The 19394-nt window shown below is 38.8% G+C and overlaps 1 protein-coding gene across 8 annotated transcripts in view; it reads left to right on the forward strand.

Moving 5' to 3' along the window:
- The first annotated feature begins 9480 nt into the window (after positions 1-9480).
- Positions 9481-19394, forward strand: part of LOC128908515 (dipeptidase 2-like) — a 29469-nt gene continuing 19555 nt past the window's right edge. The window contains exons 1-3 of one of the 8 annotated variants that reach the window (XM_054198867.1): positions 13035-14700; positions 16588-16688; positions 19114-19273. The gene's annotated coding sequence lies outside the window, so the exon portion shown is untranslated. Of the gene's footprint in view, positions 14701-16587; positions 16689-17784; positions 18270-19113; positions 19274-19394 lie in introns of those variants that run through there. The other 7 variants (XM_054198873.1, XM_054198872.1, XM_054198868.1 and 4 more) reach the window with 7 other exon arrangements.

Consider the following 19394-nt stretch of genomic DNA (forward strand, 5'->3'; position numbering starts at 1 on the left):
CAGCGGAAAATACATCTACCGTTGTTGTATGCCACTGAGCAGATCTGGACCAGCTACCTGGATGCCTCCTGCAGCTCTCTTAGTCTTCTGTGGCCCGGCTGCTTGGCCTGCTGTGGCACAGCGTCTCAGGTACCATTAAGTCTTCCAGTCCCCCAAATCTTCTGACTGTTTGCTGGGATCTCTGCCCTCAGCTTGCAGACAGCTGCTTGCAATGCACCACTTGCAGGGACCCTGCGAGCTCTGTGGTTGTGCTGCGGATTTGAGTGCCATCTACTGGAATTTCATCTCCTTCACTGCTTTCAGACAGCTCCTGTCCTTAGCCTTTGTTTTCCTCAAACATACAGTCCCACCGTTCAGTAATCAACTCTATCTGCTGTTGTTTTCCTCTCATCCTTGTGCATGTACCCACCCTTAAATCATGAAACTTAAATATGATTGCTTTTCCTTTTGTGATAATATGTGATCACTGTAAGGTTACTTCTTGTAATACGAGTCGTAGAACTTCATATAACATTTTAGAGAAGGCTACAGAAAGTGACTTCTATAGCTATTTCTGTATTTTAGATCTGTTTGGGTTTTGGTTTTTTTTCTCCTTCTCTTTAGTGGGCATAATACAAGAAATATTATTTAAGAAGCGACTGTAGCAATCACAGCAAAAGAGAGTGTGCATTTTTTTTGTAGTGGTTTTGGGCAAAATAATAAAAATAGCAGCACGCATGGTTTCTACTGCAGGGGATTTGAGACAATGCATGCAGGAGTGAGACTTGCAGGCATGTGCCACCTGCAGGACAAACATAGCTTTGCAGATCTAAAAGATTCCATGGCACAGAAAATACGCAGAGGACAGAACAGGTCTAGCTGGAGGATGGACAGATCATAAGATTTAGATTTCTAAAAAAAAAAATTTTCAAAAATCTCCAAATTCTTACAGAAGAGACATTACTGGCTTTCTTCTCCATCTTCAGAATTCTAGTCAAATTTTTTTCTTAAAATGGACTGCTCCAGTTTTTGGAGGTTTTTTTGGATTTCAGTGAGAGTTATAACTGGGAGTTGGAGCGAAAGGTGAATATTCTGGATGGAAAGTGGCAGTGACCTGCTGAATTAGACATCCAGTAAATTAGGTGCAAAAACTCAGTTTGCTTTCACTAGGGAACTGAGATGCTGCAAATCTGACTTCACATGGAGGCTGGCTGGTGTGGGGGTATTCCTGGCTGGTCTTACTTGGGAGGAAATCATTTCCAGTGGTAATTTACATGCTTTGCTGAAATCTTATCCTGAAACCGTGCTTACCGTGGCATTCAAAAGTTCCAAAAAAGGTAAACATTCCTTCTTCTGTTTCCCTCTTTCTGCCACTTCTCAATTGCTTTAAATGGTGTGGTTTTGACAGGGAGAAATCCCCTGTCCTTGAAAATTCACAGCCCAAATGCAGTTGGAAGTGAACCGACCATGCTGAGATAAAGTACTTGCCATAAGACGTATTAATTAGTTCAAATAGCAGAAGATCATGCCACTTTACTGAGTGGAAGCGCACAAATAGCAAGTGAACCTGTAATGTCTGATTTGCTAGGAACATCCATATTGTGTATGGTACTTTAAAATACATGGCGTTTCACCTGAAAACCAGAAACAATTAATGCACTGTGGGCTGAGCTGCATGAAATATCTGAGCTCTACAAATTCTGCTGTTCTTTAGAAACTCTGTTGCTTCCTGGATGAAGACAACAAACATTTTAACATGAGTAAAAGGATGTAGGAAAAAGGAACTGAATATTCTCTGTGGGAGAAAAGAAAGGTAGAAGTCTGACAGACGTCACCTTGATCAAGACTGAACTGGAATCCAGATGCTGTTGCCTTTGAGTTGATGTTGGGCTAAATGAAAGCATTGGACTTGCATGCTGAGTCCCTGACTAAGCAGGCATCTGAGGTATCTTGTTGAGAGAGGAAAGCGCTTGACCTCTATGGATAAATGGGCAGTCTCACAGTAAGGAGAGAGAGAATGTCATCCCTAGGGGAGAAAAAACCCAAAACATTAGGTGGTAGTATTTAAATGGTAACATTTTTAGCCTGTGTAGGTACAAAGTAATTTATCCATTTTCTCATTGCTAATGGCTGCTTCAGCTCCTAACTACACTGAATATCAGGTACGTTGCAAATCACTCTTACTGTTTTGATAGTCATGGTGCAGCTTTTTGATACCCGTGCATTAGCTCTCTAAGCCTTTTGACTTTTGAGTGGAAGGAGGGCTCTCAAGCATAACAGTGAGCAAGAATCTTACTGTCACACTTCTCTCTCTCTGGAGAATGTTGGTTACATCCCAGATGCAGATCCATTTAAAGGAAAACAAACAGGCGTCCAGTCCCAAAACTCCAGTTTGTGGCTTTGAGTTTGGCATGTGTCTTTGTACACTGTGCTCTTCAGAAGGCTGACTTGGTCTAAAAAGCCCTTGAGGCTGAGTAACGAGCTACCTAGATGGAGCTGCTAGGAAACAAGCAATGGTAGGTCTGAAATATCTGCACTTGGATTGTAACACCCCTCTCCAATTGTGATCCTGAGCCCTGGTGAGAGAAGGTGCAGTGTCCGTTCCTCTTGAATTATGACCCCAAGAGGGACAGCAGGTCCTGCTGCCTGCTCTGCATATATGGACCCAAAAAATGGGAGCCCAGATTCAATCCCTTTCCAACCCGGCATAATCCCTTTCCTAAAAGAACTGAAACCTTCATCCCCTAGACACTAAGTTACTTGTCCACTGAGACATAAGCCAAGCTGGATGGGGTAGTCTTGCTTGCGTAGGAGCTATGATGAAGCCCTGCAGCGAGTACAAACATCACAGGGCCAGGAGAAAAAATAATTGACTGTTCAAGCTAGGCATTTGGTTTGGAGGAAAGAGGGGGTTCCGAAGTGCAACTTCTCTGCTTCCTGAATTTTAGGGTTAAAAAGTCAGTATGATGAATAAGTAAATCCTTTCAATTTTTGTTAGCTGTAACGTTTGAGTCTCTTGGGTGGAGGATTGGAATCTCGCTCTGACCATGAAAATGTCGAACATTGTATGATATGAAAAGATGGAAACACCTTTTATGAGGAGTCTGAAATCATTAGTGTGCTATGACATCATGTGAACTACACTGGAACCTCAGGGGTGATAAAGAGCCATTCCCTCTCACTTGTGGATCTTGGAAGGCTGGACAAGAGTTTGGTAAATAGATCCTATTTGGCACAAGGCTGTGTGTGTGTGCAAAAAGGGAGAGCCTTCAAAGCACAAAAGGGGTTCGTTTAATCAAACAGCTGGCTGAAAGGGTACTCTGCTGCACGTAGGTAACTAAAGTCACAATTACCAAAGAGCACTCACTTGTTCTCTTTTGAAGAGTTTCAACTTCACCTGAAGAGTTTATTAAGCTGTAAAACTCTTTCCTCATGAAAGGGGTTTAGATTGAGCATAACTGAGAAGAGTCCTTTAATTTTAATTGATGACAGCTTCTAGCACAGCTGCTTGGAGCCCTATGATGTTACTATTGAGATGGTACAGTCAGGACTTAAAGTAGACGGAGGTTTATTGATTGCTTCTTAATCTATTAGATCAGTTTGTGCTATTTTTTCTCTTTAATAAGACTTAATCATGGAACTGTTTGAGTGGGCTATTGGCTGTCTCTGTGTATCTGTTTTGTTTGTATTGCTTAAGTGTTGGCTGAGGTAAGAGAGTGTAGAGTAAACAACCATGTAACAGTGGCAAAACAAAGCCTATTCTTAAATGTAAATATAGACTAAATACTGATTTTGTGACAAACCAAGAAAAAGTGTTCTGTGCGCTCCATCCCCAGTAAGGACAGGAAGATCATAAGGGTCTATCTACACAAATTTGCATGAAAAGCGCACTTCTGAACTGAGACTGCTAATTGCCCCTGCTTCTTGTGGCTTGTACCACAAGTCACTCTCCAAATGGGCTTCTGTTGAACTGCGCTACTTCCTAGCAACCACATAACCTAAATTATGATAAGCTAAACTCTGGAAATGTTCTGATCTGACAGAACTTCATGTTATATTTCATTCTAAAATTTGCATGGAGCTGATCCAAAGTTAATGTTCTTCCCTCAAATGATTTGGCTATTAAACTGTTTCCACAGGCTAAATAATTTCAGATAAAATTCTAACTGAGTTTTGATTGTTAATCAAAGAAATGGCTGATTTAGTAGAAGGTGCTTTGAACTAAGAAAAATCCTTTTGGTTCCAAGTCCTTTAGTGCTATATTTGTACTGCTGTCAGGAGTACACTCATTTCCAGGAGTGTCAGTTCTTGCAAATACCAGCTTTCTCTCATCCGTTTTAATGGGTTGGGAGGGAGAGCTGAAGTATACCATCAGTTTACCTTCGCGTAGTCTTATGGAACAGTCTCAGTTTTTCAGAGAAACTATTTTGTTTTTCTCATACCTGAGTGAAGGTATTGATGAATTGTTTTCTATTCTATATGTTGCGACATCTTCAGATTATTCACTAGAAATGACCTGTGGGTAGTTTGTTTATATCTCAGGCCTCTTAGGAGGCTCTATAGAAGATTCAGGCCATGGGACTGAATATATAGTCTGCATGCTGACTGCTGGACTTGCTTATATGCAGTCATTGAGTGCAGGCAGCGCATTTCAGAAGAAAATCCAACTCATTTCTTGAATAATGTAGGCTATGTTGAAAATACTTACCTGTAGTGGTGAGGAGACAAATCCAATGTTACAGAACATTCTTGGATGTATGAGAAAAAACTAAGGTAGTTATTCAGAAGCTTATGGAACAGATAGAATATTTAAAAAACCCAAACAAGTTCTAAAAAATTACCACTTGAATGGGTACATAATTTGATGTCAACTAAACCGTAGACATGTGGTTCATGTTCAAACAGTTGTCTTTAAGAGCGTGTCTGTAGAAAGCTTCAAAACAAATCAAAGATTTGCCTTTCTTATCCTTGAAGAGCTGTTTTATAATGACTCGTAAAGTTAGTCTCCAAGATCGAAAATCATGTTGGTAATAAACAGATCATATTCAACATGATGCAGATCAAGGGTGCAGAAACTTTTTGCCCAATCTTCCTCTGAGCAATCTACCATATAGTTACTAGAACAACCGATAATAATCTCTTTGTCAAGCTCTTTGATCTCTTGAAGTGTTGTTTCATATTGTATGCTAAGATAAAGACTTTCTTTCTCAATGCCAGAACCTATCATCTGCTAAAAAAAGAACCTTAAATATACATTCTGGTAAAACACTTAAGGCTCTTAATAACTCTAACATACTCTTTATGCTCGGCTAAAGTAGCTTATCTCTTTTTTTTTTTTTAATCTCTATTTTCTGTATAGTGGTCTGAGACTATTTTTTTTGAAAAAACAGAATATCTTTTGCTCCATGTCTTCTGTGACTTGAATGTTGTGTTCAAAATGCATTTTTAAAGTTCAAATTTGTGCTGTGTTCAGCTTATTCTAATTTAACTTTTTCACTAGGAATAGAAAGTAAGTCACATGAAGCTTGCACTAATTTATAGTATAGGTTTTAGATTCAGTATGCAGTATATGCTTAGGTCAGGGAAGGTTGTAATATGCCTAAGATGATTCAGTCTTTTGTGATTAGATACTCTGTAAAATTACACGGGAGAGTGTTTTTAGTTAAGCTCCATGTTGTTATATACAAACAATCACGTAATTCAAAACTATCTGTGAATAATATAAAAAACCTGCATCCATCTCTACATTGCAGGAGCTCTAGGTAATACAAAGGGGTAATTTGTCAAAATTCATTTTAACTTAACCTGTGTTTGAAATCCTTCAACTCCCACAGCATATGACCCAGTAATCCAAGATCTGATTCTTTCATTTACCTTTCTTTGAGATTATCTAGGTTAAGAGTTCCTGCGATGTATGTATAGTTGAGTACATTTTTCTGTGAACTCCAGTGAGAGTCTCTTCCAAGTGAGGTGCAAATCAGCACTACTGGCAGAAGTATATTGAAACTGAATTACTAGGAACACTGAGGTTGAACTGTTCAGCTTTCTTTGATTTGTTAGGCTCAAACCTTTTAGTGAAACCTTTTCAGTAAAGAATCAGTGATGATACTTTCCAATTACTTGAGAATATGCTCAAAATATCAAGAGATCTTTTGCCGTGCTGATGAATTAGACTGCTAAGTGAAAGTTTTCCAGCTTTAGCTAGATAATTAGTTTAAGTCTCATTGGCTCCACTCGTGAAGCAATGGCAGCTTGAAAACTGTAAAAATTCAAAATTCAAACAGTGATTTTTCTCTGTGTGATAGGTATCATGGTTGCACATATGAATAAAAGCAGCAGTGTAGATATATTGAGCTTTCTTTATGTAAACTGAAGCATGTGATGCCATTGAATTTGCTTTAGGCACTTTGGCAGTCTCCTCTGAGGCAGTTAAGTGAATTAAGAACTGGTGACTTCCCTGTCTCTTCTAAACTGGCTCTGTCACAGGCATGATGAGGCAGGTTTGGTTAAACACACAGCAGGTTAGATGCTCCTTAGTGTGAGGATAAATCCTTCACATGACTCTTTCATGTCTTCCTTAGTGGACAGGTAGGTGCATGGCAGCTGTTGATTATAAATACCCTACAAGTTACTTTCACCTTACCTAGAATTTATAATAAAAATAAGGCAACTCCATTTGAACAGCCAAAAGCATTGTATCCACGCTTTGTTTGCAGACTTTCTTCTGCAGTTTAATTTTTGATAAAGCATGTAGAACTGTTTAACAAAGCTTGTTATTCATTTACAACCAACCGAGTAACAAATGATGATCTTGGCTCTAGCAGAAATTATGTTGGAATAAAGCTACTGAGAGACAATACTGGGCATACAGTGTTGGGAGGTATATATAAAACTAGGAGAAGAAGATGCCAAAACCATAATAAACCTCAACACAGGATGCTTGTTGATACTTGTTTCTTATTCTGTAGAGAATAAGCCATGCGTCCTGGCTTTATGATCAGATTCAAGACAACATATCTCTTCCTGTGTGCTCCTGTGGTTTTGTGCACAGCTCTTTTTCGAATTGAGTGTGGTCAAAGTGATGTGAGCGATGTCTCGCATTTTGACCTCACACAGAAGAACAGGATGTCTTGATTTGTGTCCTCAAATGTGATATACTGGTAAACACATATATGACTCTACGCAAAGGGTGATCAAATCCCAATGCAGAGTTTGAGGATACATACTTGTGAAAGCTAGAAGCAGAGCATCACCCTGGAGAAGCACTGCTCCCCTTGTTAAATACCAGGCTTGCTGGTGTTTAGATGAAGAAAGGTGAGAAGGTGTTACAACTTCACTAGAGTTTATGAGCTTGGTCCATTCTGATTTGAAAAACAGATAATTTTATGACAGCATGAAAACACTTAGTTAGTTTCTCATGGCGATAAATGAGTTTAAGGTGAGTTCACAAACCTTTTTTTCCTGTGTGTGTATCAACTTGACTGTACCTAGTTGGTTGGGTAAGATCACTTGTCTGGTTCATCTCCTAATGCTCCTCTTTCTGTAACAATATACACTGTCAGCTGGCCAGCTCTGGAACATAACAAAATTCTGCAATAATTCTCTTGAGTAAGTACTGGTCTCTTGATGTGCCCTTTTACTCAGTCACTCCAGACTGTATCACCAAATGCTACTTATTACTAAAAGAGGGAAGTGTGCATGCTGCTCTTTAATATCATCTTAGCAAAAAGTTTCCATGGTGATTTTCTCTCATAGCTGCAAGGAAGCTCTCTTTCCAGTAGAACCAGAGCAATATTCTATCTACCACCTTATTCATATTACTGCCAAATTCCTCAGTTAAGGGAAAGCTGTTCTTAAGCATCGCAATATGTTGTATAGATGATAAAGTAGCTCAGAAACAATGAATCCTAAGTTGGCAAATTTTCTGATCCAACAAAGACATCCCAAGACAACAGTATGTTGAAGTCTCTTAACAACACTTCTGTAAAAAAAAAAGTTAAAATAAATTAACATTATATATAGGATTTCTTATTTGCCCACACCTGTGGATGTTTAAGAGCACATGCTTGCACTTCATGTCAGATTTTGAGTCAGATAACTTAAAAAAATTTAAAGCAAATTTAATTTTTTAGATTTCAGTTAGTAATTTCTCCGAAAGCCTTTGACAGACTTTGAGCAATTTTACTTAGTTTCCAGTTTGTTCAGCATGAACTGGACGAGATGGCACAGCTAGTGAATTTATTTCCATGCTATGTTTAGGTTCATAATACTTCTGAAGAAGGAGAATAACCTCTACTTGTGTGTGTGTCCAGTACGGTTGGTTGCAGATACATAGCAAAGAAAAGTCATTGCATAATCCTTTAGGAATTGCTAATGAAGTGACCAGCATACAATTGACTATTTAGAAACTTGGTATTAGAACATGAATGTGTTTCAGTGTAAATAGAGTGGAAATCTACCATATAATAAGATGTCTGTTGTATTTGTAGCTCTGTTGTGGTATAGTAAGGTGTAACAGTCAATGTTAGACCTTCTGTAGCCCTGCTCATATTTACCTTGCTGTTCTGCTCCTTCGTCTTGTAACTTGTGCTTAGGCATGTGACTTGGCACATACATTACTACTGCAGAATCCAAAGGTCATGTTTTGGATTGGGGCTACTTCAAAAATCATAGATTAGTAATAATCCCTGGACCATTGCAGGGGCTTGAAACAGGCTCTGTGAAGGACAGGAGGAAGTAAGACACATCTGCTTTTACCATCTGTCAGGGCTGAAAACCAGTCATGAAATTCAGAATATTGTTACGGAATCATCCCCTGAAAATGAAATAAAATGGCTTATTACTTTTTGTCTGTATCACTTGCTGGTATTTTGCTCTCATTAATGCTGAGTCTTGCTAAGAAAGACATACGTGAGACCTCTTTAATAGCGCTCAAAAGTTTGAGCTCTTTCTGGTAAATCCTTAGCTTCAGAGACCCCAAGTCATTTGAAGGCTTTTGCAATGCATGTGTGTGACCAGAGTCTGGGAGACGGTCTGTGAGATCTCCTGGGAGGAAGAAGAGAGAAGGAGGCAGGGCAGGAGGGCTGATGTCTGAGCTTATGCATTCTTGCATCTACCAAAAAGGCAAGCAGGAGCTGACATGGTTTGGCATGGGGGAGATGGGGAGAAGGAGCAGTGGGACAGAGTATGATTCCTCCTAAGTGGGTGTGGATTCACTTAATGAGAATTTCCTGTTTAGTTCTAGTCTTTACTCTGTGTATCTTTGTGTATAAATGCAAAAGCTACTGTTTTCTTGGGAAAATTAATTTCAGGATTGGCACTTGAAACTGGAAAGATTTTTAGAAAACCTTGGCTGCCTCAATATATTTTGTCAAACTGGAAGAAACCCCAACCCTAAGTTTCTTGATTTACTGCCCAGCTCACTAGCATATTACAGAATAACTGACTTGGTTTTCTCCATGGAATTGCATTTTACATTGACATTTAAAAAAAAAAAATTGTGTGTGCTAAAGCGTTATATAGAGGACACTAAAATTAAAATCTGTAGAGCCTAGACTCTTCCAATATCCTAGAGAATGCTGACAAGTTTTCAGTTAAAGGTGGTTGGGAGCTTCTACTTGTAACAGTTTTCTGGTGGAAATGCCTGTTTCTAAAAACTGAAAAATTTTGCTGAAAATAGCTGGCCAGTTGCTTAGGACGAAAGAAGAGAGAGAAGGGCAATATCCTCAGCTCTAACTTAAAATGGAATTTGTTAGGAAATAAATATAATTATTCTTGTTAACAAAATGTTATAATCTACAAATAATACTATGGACAACTTCAGTAATGTTTATGCAGAAATACCTTTGGGATTTTGTTATGTCTTGAGAGCATGAATTATAAGTATAATTTAGCAGACTAAGTAGCAAACAATAAAGCAAAGATAAGTAGGAAAAAAGTTTAAAGTCAGTGGAAGAAAGAATACTTGAAACTTTTCTCATACTCTTCTACTATGTCAAAAAAAATAGTTAAAAAAAAATAATCCAGAAGATACCATCCTCTCTGCCACCATAATCTGGCTGTTGTTATGTGACAACAGATTTCAAGCATTCTGTGGAGACAGTCTTAAGCACCAGTGAACACTGTAACCTGAAGATCACATCTAGTAACTTTCCTGCTGCTGATAGCACAGTGTGAGTGACTTCAGTGGATGAAACACTCCTGTCCTTCCTGAGCTGCATGATCTTCCATTTTCCCAGAATAATCCAGAGAGTAAACACGAGTGGGGAAAAAAAGAGATTTGTAAAAATGGAAATATTACATGGGCCAAGGCACAAAAATGTAATTTGCAATGTTCTGTTCATGAATGTTGGTCAGTTTACATCACTGAAAGATTTCGGCTAGGTCTATACTTAAACTTATAGCAGCAGACTTGTCAGCTGTGAGTGCAGTGGTAAAACATCTCCCAAACCAGTGTAGCTACTACATTTCAGGGTGTGAGCTCCAGTGAAGTAAGAAAAGGAAGGAATAAGGAGGATTCAGGCCTGGGTCAAGGATTACCTGGACATCATCTGCAGATCAGAGACAGTGATGATGACTTTTAGGCACCCCTCCCAAAACTCAAAGCTAAGTCTTTAAAACTCAAATGAAAAAGCCAACCCATTATTAGGTGGCAGAAATGAAGCTGACTAAGTAGACTTGCTACTAAATTGTGTTTTCTTATTGATACCAAAAAGGATTGGCATCTCTTAGAAACCTGTGCTGAGCAGAAAACACAGCATTCAGTGGAGTTTGCTGCTCTGTATGGCTGTGGGTGCCTATTATCACAACTGCTACTTTAAATAGATACGAATGGCTTTGCTCTTGATGAAAAATTGGAATGGAAAGTGGCAGAAATAAAGCTTTGAGAATTCTGGCTTTAAAAGGAAAGACTACTTATATAGGAATCAATCCAGAGTGGGCAAACATTTTTTCTAAATATTTTTTTTAAACTGTTTCTGGAAGCCTTTTAGTTATTATTCCTGAACTGAGTAGGCAACAACTTCTGCTGTCCGTAAGGCTTTTGGGATCTCTTCTATTGCTTTTTTAAAAGATTCTTCATTTTATTTTCTTGTTCTGGCGAGAAAAAAAACCAAACAAACACCAAACCCCCACTCGTCTGAAGAAAGCTAGTTTGCATCCTGGTTGACAGAAATGGTTAATAGTCCTGACAATTAGCAATGTGTTATTAGATCACAAATTAGGTATGATTTTAATTGGGAACCTCCTGCCACCTTGTGGCAAGAACTTTCACCTTTCTTGAATCAAAGGAATTAATATGGATAGCTAGTACCTTTGTAGAACAATGTATAGCTAAACAAGCAGAAAGCAGGGAGACCAGATGCTTTGTTTGGCTTGCATTACTATTTGGGCATTATCACTTGTAAATGTTGCTAGTATTTTAAAATAAGCATAACTTAATGGAATAGATAACCTTATTACAACTTTTTTTCTGCAGCTGCTTCCTCCATCTTTCTTTGCAACACACTGTGGAAATTAACTCTGTGGGAGTATTGAGCCAGGAGAACCCACAACAACTTTGGTATTTGTAGAAAAAGTTGTTGACAAGAGTCATTGATGGTGTCAGTGTAGTACTCATTTGTATTCATCCTGAAAGGTATCTGCTTTCATTATGGCACTATTTGCTTTCAACTGTAGGAAACATTCAGCTATAGCTTCCTTCCTAGTGACTACAAAGCTTTTGTGACATCTTGATGTGCTTCATGAAGCCTTTTCTCTGCTCAGAACATGGGAAAATAAAACCGGCATCTGTGAAGAGAAACGCTCATCTTTGTATTCCTTCCTGTTTCTTTTGCATTTGGTAATCATGTTAACTGATGTGGTTCTGTATCTACTTATCCTGCGAGTACATGGCATCATCTGGACTGTTTTCACAGCTGCTGGTCAAACAGGGTGACCAGGGTCACGAAACTGTGGCAGCTTCAGCCACTTGCAAAACAGAGTAACATGGGAAAAAGAAGTTTTTTACTGACTTGGTTCAAAACTTCTTTGATTTCCCAAGCTTAGATTAATATTTCTCACAAGGTCTTATCTGAGGAAATATGATGCAATCATGCTGATTTAAATAGATTAAAGCAACCAACGAACCTCCCATCACGATCCCCCTCCAAGCACAAACTCACTCCATTTTAGGACCTGAAACTAATACTGAGATCAGTAGAAGAAACAGATGGCACTTAATTTGCAATAGTTAAGACTGCCTGTGTTGCTATTTTTATGCAAACAGAAGACTTGATACATGGGATTTCCTCTTCCTAACATGTTGTAACAGTTTCTAATTAAAACACTGTTGCCTGTGCTCATGAAATGCTAAACTGATGGTCTTCGAGATTGTAATCTTTACATGCAAGTAAGATACCAAGTTTGGATACTTGATAAGCAGCATTTATAATACTATGTTAATGTGGCTTGTCCCTAAGCCATTTCCCTGTATGCGATTTTAAAGCATATTCCCACACAAAACTATATCCATGCCAAATGCTGGAGTTCTATTATGTAGGGTAGATGATGCCACAAGCTGGTAGAGTTTAAGGATTTTATGGAGAAACCGAATTACAGTTAAAAATGGCTGCCACAGTAGGCATCTGCATTTGCAAAGCCCTGCTTTCCCAGCTATAGTAATCTACAGTTTAATCTGTACTGGTAGTGAAAACACTAGCATTTTGGACGTGTAGGTATTGAAATTAGCTGAAATTTCAAGCTGCTAGCGTGAAAAACAGTTCCAACGTAATGTTATCCCTCTGTGTCCTGACAGCAGATGGTATGAGTGTAAGGGCTGCAGTTATGTTATAGCTTCTCAGCTTGCTCCAAAATATGTCTGAGGTGAATACAAGATGATATAAACATATAGGGATAGCTATTATCAGGGAGAGACAGCTGTATAACAACATTCTGGACAATAAAGATAGCTCTCAGGATATTATTAAGAGCACAGTCCTGACAGATGGACCCTGCAGGAAGGACATACATCACAAATGCCATATTATAAGAATTATTATACACAAACAGCTGCTGAGGCTCATCCAGGGCTATTAGAATAAAAAGATAGAGGAAACCTGACTGTGAGCCAAAGGAAGAATTTGACTTTTAGCAACTTTAAAAATCAGTTACATTCTGAATCTGCAAAGAGGTGAGCTGTTAAAAGTCTGAGCAGGAGCTTAGTGGCTCAGTAAAAATTGTTCTTGAACAAGGAGCTGGAGGCACGTAGAAACCAGATTAGAGATGAAACTTGACTTTACAAGGACAGAAAGCTGAGAAAATAGGAAAAATAAATTGCAAGCAGTGATAGTTGTATGATATCACTTACCTTGGAAGAAGAGGATGAGAATTTGAAAAGTTGAAAACTAACAAGGAAATATGAGCTAGAACTAGACCAAAAGTGGGAAAATGAATCTGAGCCTGTTATTTGTTGCATTAAATTAAATTTGGGTGATAGTTCCCTGTCATAGGCATAAAAATGGACCTGGCCTGGATCAAGCTTCAGATTAGGTAGAGGATAACTAAAGAAAATATTTGTCTTTTCTCTCGATACTGAATTCATACTGTTTAGGTTCTTCAGTCCACTTGAGTTGATGGTAAATGTTTATAAGTGAAGTTCACCAAATTAGAAATGTGCAGCAGAATTCCAAGTGACGTGGGGGTTTCTGTTTAAGTTTTCTAATTACTGGGAACTTGAGGATTGATGACAGACATACATTCCAGTTAAGACATGACTCGTGCAACAGCTCTGTGGGAGTTTTGATTGTGAGACTTGGTTATTTCTCTGCAATGGAATCATAAACAAAAGCGTGATGACCTTTTGGTTTTCTGTAGAAAGTATGAAGTAACATAAAAATAATGATAAGCTGACCTTACTTATTGTGAAACTGCAGGATCATGTTTTTGCACATATTTCTTTTGTTTCCAAACTGTCAGCTCCCACAAAGGGAGTGAAAAGTCCCAGTAGGTTCAGAGACATAAGTATCTTTGAAAAGGTCATCGGTAACTTGTGAGCATTTTGACCTTTACAAATATCACACAGTGGCACTGTAAGTCCTGATAAAAATCCAGCAGGTATAGTAACAAGGGGCAGATATTTATTGGCTTAGGTCAATGTGGCAAAATTACATCAGCAGTAAGGTGGAACTGGAACAGGGGCCTGGAGAGGTAGTATAACCTTTTTCCTTGAAGACATCAAAACCTCCACTGGATGAGGGCCTGAGCGACCTGATCTGACTTTGAAGTTTACCCTAGCTGGGATCAGGCGGCTGGATGAAATGGCATTTCACTAAAAATCCCTTCCAACCTAAGTTATTTTGTGACGAGGGGCACCTATTTCTAAAACAATATAAACAGAGCAGCATTAAACACATCATTTGTAAGCCAGCAGATGCATGATGGACTGCACAAACAGCCTGCCGCAAGAGGGAGGAAATGCCAGATTTTGAAAACAGCACAGCACAAGGCTTGTGGGTTCCCGGGTGGGCGGTAGCTGAACTGAAAGCTCTCTCACAGACCTATATCTCTGAAAGGGGCAATCTCCAAATGCCTGTTGAGTGTGAAGCCTGTGATGTGTGAGCTAAAGAAATAGAGGACATTTCTTTGTTGCTGCTCTGATGCCAGGAGGACCTCGTGCCAAGCTTTAGCTGTTGCATCCAACACAGTCCAATGTGGATTTCGACTCCGCTGCATTTTCCTAAGAAGGTAACCTGCTCCAAGGATCCTTTAGATAAACAAGAAAAAGCTATAAATCTCATGTCAACTTCCACTTTTCAACTCTGCTAAGTCAGCATGGAAAAAAGCTATGTGGGTTTTGTATTTTAAATGTTGTTTAAATAGGGGTGTCTAATATACCATGTTCCTAATTTTGTGTAGTGTTTGCAATACTCCTTCAATTTTCAAGAATCGATTTCTGAATGATGATATACTTATGTGTCTTTTCTTACCTAAACATTTCAAAGGCAAATGAGTCTTACTGTCAAAGTATAAAGAATATTTTGCGAGAAACCTAGAAGGTACTTTTATATAACAAATCTGTAGGAAATTCTTGTAGCTACCAAGAATAGCATTTCTGTACAAATACATGCAATGGAGACTTGGTAATGTATAGATAAATATGATTTCTGTCATCAGTCAAATCGCTTGAAGAACATGGAGGTACAGTTCATGCTTAAACCTATTCCTGGAAATCTCTACGGAGTTAATATTGATGGAAAAATAGTACACATTTGGACAAGAATTTACCCTGTGTAGCAGTTTTTATAGCATCAGAACAGTGTTATTGTGTGAACAAGGCTTGCTTACTTTCTCATTCAGCATTTTGAACTGACAAATTATGTGGCTTTCTGGAATAGCAGTTATACCGTACTATGTCACAGAGTACATAATAAGCTATAAAATCTTAGTGTTCCTGTTAGAGTAATTTTGTCAGGATCTGGCAGAGTTCTAGACATACAGGTTGCAGATCTGATCTGTATTTTGATTTGAGGAATTTGAAACCAAGGAATGCCTGCATAAACTAATTTGCCTTTGCCAGAATTATGGTTCTTGGGCAATTTTTTGACCTTTCCTTTTTAACATTGTGCATGCTGAGCTGCCACAAACAAATTTAACATTTTCTAGATTAGAGATACAAAGATTTTTTTTCACTGTGTTAGTAAAGTCTGCATTTGTGCTTTGTCATTTAAGGGAAATCCCTAAAGTTGCCACAAAGCAGAAAAGAAACAACTTGTGATTGATCTCTATCCTTTACAGTTCTGTAGAAGTGCTGTTTCACTAAAGTTTTTGGGTCTCAGAATTTATGTATATTTTTGATGCATGTTTATGGGAGAAAAACTGCTTCTCAAAGACTGCACTCCCATCTGACGAAGGACTTAGAGAATGATTGTGTTTCCAGCAACTGATGTTCCTCAAAATCTTTCATTTGCATGCCACAACAAAGAAAACAAGAAAACAAAATGCTCACTTTGAGATTAGAAATGTGTGGGCAGCCCAGAAAAAAAAAAAAGAGCCCATGGTGTGTTTGATAATGCTCTCTTTTTAACAGCCGTAAGGGAGAGGCACGTAAACTCCACTGTGGCACAAATACTCAAATAGGCTTTCTTGTGCTGAAGCAAAGTTCATTACCTCCTGTGAGAGCAACATTTCCACAGGCTGCATCCATTATGGTTAAACTCAGTTGTTAATGCTCAGTAATGCTCATCCTTGTGGCCTTTGTCTGTCTCTCTGACTAGTTTGTAGCATTGTTTTTTGAAAGCAGTATCCAAACATTACCAGAATATTAGAAATATTTTGGAACTGGGCAAAACACTGCCAAAAAGAATGAGTCTGTCAGGATTAGGGGCTGGAGGGGGCATGGTTTACACTGACCCTGGCATGAAGAGCACGTGTTAAACAAGGGACAGGAGCATGGGGCAGGAGACCCAAACAGAGTGACTGGGAGAAAGAGCATTCCTGTCATGTAATCTGCTGTCTATAGCTTTGAAACCTGTTGTGGTCCGTACAGTAGAGACTACATTCACAGAGGACAACCCTAGAGTAGTTTACTCAAGTCTGTACATGCTGTTCAATGGGTTCTGGTTTGCATTCCAGGAAAGCAATATCACCAGATACGAGAAAGAGGAGACTGCGCATTAACAAAGAAGCCAGCTGACTCCCTGCGTCAAACACTCCTCGCCAGCCCTTCCACTGAGGTCAGCACTCTTAAGCTGGACACAATTTTGCCTGATAATAGGTGGTCTGCTACAGTGCTATAGAAGTAGTTGTCAGGCTGTTCTGGTTTGTTCTGCCTTTAGGAAATTATGCCATCAAGCGTATCTGTCTTGAAGTTAAAATAATTTCAGTGACGTAAGATTTCTGAGAAAATAGTCCTCATAGTCATCAATTAGATAAAAAACCACATAGCATTAGCAGAGCTCCTGTTTACTTCAAAATTACTGCATTCAGCAATTTGCATTTGTCAGAAAGTCTTAAAAACTGTGGTCAGGAAGAAACAACAGTGAAGAGAAGGATGAGAACATAACAGGAAAGAAATTCAGTGGTTGTCCTTTTCTTAAGGAAAGTTATGAGAAATATTTCTTGAGTTAAAACATCATTTTTATCTGTAATAATAAAATCTAGTTTGGAATTGTTTTAAAGGAGAAAGCAATGTATCTCCTACACTTCACTTGCAAAGGAGTCTTGCCAACTGAGATTATATTGCATCTGAAAAACTTGAAGTCTACGTGCACGGTGGATATAATGTGTAATATCCAAGGATGCACTTAAATTCAAGGCTGAGTGACTATCTCTGTATATGGAAGTACTGTAATTGCTCCCTAGTGGGTTCCACTTTCCCAGGAAGTTTGGGACAAGCTTTCCTGCTTGTTTCTTTCTCTTCCCTAGAGATCCTGAAATGCCTTCCAACCATTACTGTATTTATTCCCTTTTATGCCACTTTTAAGCAATAAGTTTAACAGCACTATGTTTTCTCATTCCTTGGTGGCACTTCATTGCATGTTTGCACAGGCAGGGAAGGAATAGCAGGTTGAAAATTATACATTGTAATACCTGTATATTGTGAAAGCACTAAAGAGGTTTCTAAGCAGGGGAACAGATAAACCTGATGAGATTCAGGGCTGGTGATGGCAGAAGGAATTTCAAGCAGAAATTGAGAAAGATTTGAAAGACTGTCTTGATGACAAGGTGAATTTCAAAGGGATCGGTATCCTTTCTTAAAAACATACTTCATAGTATGAGGCGTGTGTTCTGCTCCTAGAAGCATGTTAAATATTTATGTATTACTAATTATGTTTAATTATTATTTAAGGAATAGGGAGAATCCATGCTTTTGGCAGTAATCAGCAAGGAAGTTTTTACCTAGGGTCCGGGTCGTCTTGTGTTTTCTGTGCTGTTGCAACTAAGCTGCTGCCATGATCTGAGGTAGTTAATTCAGAGATGCACTAGAACTATCCACATGAGCTCTCCGCATAACTGGATTGGGGGTGTAAACCTTCATTTTTCACGATATGTTACTATCTTGATATTTGAGCTCTATTTTATTGCACTTTATATATTTGATTTGGCACAGTAATTCAACAAATTCAAGTCTTAATGTAATGGCTGTCATTAAGTGTTTTAATAAAGAACAAGATGGAAAATAAGGACTTCAAATGGGATGAAAGGAATGTCGTTCCTAACTGAGATTTGTTTACTGAACCTTCTGCACTGAGGTTTGGCCTGCCTGCTGGAAAGGAGAAGAGGGGCCAGGCAGCTTGCCCATACTTCCGAAGATGGTAAATGACAGAAGCATGCAGAAAAACTTTCCTTTTCTTACTGTGAAACTTTCCATTAAAATGTATCTATTTTAAAAGAGCAATCCCCCTTCTTGCAGCCTTATATGGCAGATATGGCCATCCTGCTTCATTTTAGCTCTGTCCTCCCTGATGTGGGAATGCTCAGCATAATGTACGCTTTCTCAGCATTCATGTTTTATTGATAGTAACTTAGCGCTTCATGAAGAGCTTGGAAAATGTAAACCAATGGTAAAAGCTAACTAGTGCGAGATAGTAAAGCTTTATTTCTGTAGCGTGTCTGCAAAGACTCACTCTGTGTATTGCAGCTCTCCAGGGACTGTCATTGTTTATTTTGGGCTGTGGGCTGATGGCTTTTCTAAGCTTGATGCCTCAAAATTGCTGTGCCAGTCCTGTGTGCAGAGATATGGTGGGGATGAAAAGCAGTTATGATCTTAATGAGACACGCAAATGTAGATATGGAAAGAGACATTTTGGCTCTGAAGTGTAATGTGGAAGAAGAGATAGAGCTGCATTTTGCACCTCCCTCCTTATCTCTTTCCTACTGTGTGTGTCTGTATGTTGCAAGCCTGTGATGTTTCATGTAGCTGGAGCGGAGCTGAAAGTCAGAAGAAAGTTTTGTGTTAGTGTTTATTGTCCCTTGCAGTGTTACACGTATTTCTTTCGGATAGACTTTTGGTCTGTGGGAGACTCAGCTTCAGTGCCTAACTCAGAATTCAAGAGATGAATTTCAGTTCCTGGAGCAGCATCACGAGACTGCCTCTGGATTTGTCCCATGAGGACTAATGGTGCACTTTGCTTTGTTTTTTTTTTTTTTGTACCCCAGGGCTGGGAGAGAGGTGCCTGGCAAGAGAAGCAGCGGACTGTTGGGTCTCATTTACTTCATATACCCACTGCATAGTACCTTCCAATTTTCTGCATGAGGTTAATTAAAATAAATCAAATCTAACCAAGCTACTGCAGTTTCAAATGCGTATAAAATTCCGGTAGGATTCTGTTTATATTTTTTTTTTTGAATGTGCCCTCTTGCATAAATGGATTTTATTGAAAACGAGTGAAAGAAGGAAATCAAACACCAGGTCATAGTAGCACAACAGGGCTCATATT

The sequence above is a fragment of the Rissa tridactyla genome, chromosome 4, assembly GCF_028500815.1.
Source record: "Rissa tridactyla isolate bRisTri1 chromosome 4, bRisTri1.patW.cur.20221130, whole genome shotgun sequence".
NCBI classification, from domain to species: Eukaryota; Metazoa; Chordata; class Aves; order Charadriiformes; family Laridae; genus Rissa; species Rissa tridactyla.